The 1,342-nt window shown below is 36.2% G+C and overlaps 1 pseudogene; it reads right to left on the bottom strand.

Moving 5' to 3' along the window:
• Positions 1 to 392: 392 nt before the first annotated feature.
• Positions 393 to 1,040, bottom strand: LOC112925086 (nuclear transcription factor Y subunit beta pseudogene; annotated as a pseudogene).
• Positions 1,041 to 1,342: the final 302 nt, after the last annotated feature.

Below are 1,342 nucleotides of genomic sequence, written 5' to 3'. Positions count from 1 at the left end.
TATTAAAAGAGCAAACATCATGAATTAACCCAGCAGTTTACTTGGATTGCAAAAATAACATGATTCAAAGTAAAAACAAGAAACTGTCTACACATCTCTGAGTAGTAAATTGTATCATACAATGCATCCAGGAGTCATACTGAGCAACAAACTCTCATACAACACAAAAACTATTTTAATTATGTTTAAAATCCAAATTTGTCTTTAAAATCACTCGTAGAAAGGATTCTCACGTCAGAATGAACACTCCAATTAGTCAAGCATCAGGAAGCTACATTTCCGCTATTTAATACACAAAGAGATATCGTTTCACCAGTCAGTTCCTTCTAAAGTCTCCATTCTGGAATCGCAGATTCCTTGGCCTCCCTAACACTCCCCATTCCACCACTTCTTCAGATCATGAAAATGAAGAACACCAGAAATCTTGCTGAACACCAGAAATCTGTTGATATGATGTTGCACAAACCATACATTATGTTGGTTGACCATCTGCAATTATTAAACCAGGTGGTAACTGGTTGGGAAATGTTTCCTCTGTAAGTTCTTTGCTTTGTCCATCTGTAGTTATGATTGTTCCCCCAATCCTTTTGTCTCCTTTTATAACCTCTCTGAATTCCTGAACGTATAGTTTCAGAGGTTCTACAAGACTATGGAAGCCTCAGATGTGGCAGAAAGAATATCTTCTCCATAGAATGTCCTCTACTTCCCTTGATGGCATCTTTCACTTGCTTCAGATGTTATAAAGCTGATGAATCATTTATATTCTTGAACTCATTCTTTGGCATCTTTTGTAATCTTTCCCCTTTGAGGTATGGCATTTTTCATCATTTTGCTACATTTTCAATTGGAAGATATGTATCTTGTTCTCTGAAACTTTCCCTTGAACCATTTATATCTTCATGATCATTCATGCTGTCCAGAGTATCATCATGAGGCTGTATAACCTACTGACTTCCTCCAACATAGTCCGCAGAAATGTGTGGTTGAGAAGCATGTGCTGTAGCACAGTCACCATCCATCTCCAATTGGTTGGATCCCATCTCCAATCAGCTGTTTGGCTGGACAGAAAATGTCTGCGAAGGAACCAGTCCTGATGTGGGACTCCCAACTCTTACTTTGTTTCATATGCTGTTTTTTTTTTTTTTTTGAGGAGTAGTGAGAAGAATAGTCTAAAAATATGAGAACAATTCCAAATTGATAAATTATTTCATATATCATTTGAAGCGAATCATTTAAACTAAAATAAGTAAACAAAAATAAATACTAAAAAAAATATTACTTTACTTCTGAAGTGCCAAGTGTCTGTACCATGTTGGATTCCTACAAGCAATGTATCACAGTC

Source organism: Vulpes vulpes, chromosome 4, assembly GCF_048418805.1.
Source record: "Vulpes vulpes isolate BD-2025 chromosome 4, VulVul3, whole genome shotgun sequence".
In the NCBI taxonomy this organism is placed as follows: Eukaryota; Metazoa; Chordata; class Mammalia; order Carnivora; family Canidae; genus Vulpes; species Vulpes vulpes.
Note: the sequence above shows the minus strand (reverse complement) of the source record. Positions and strands in the feature narration are given on the sequence as shown.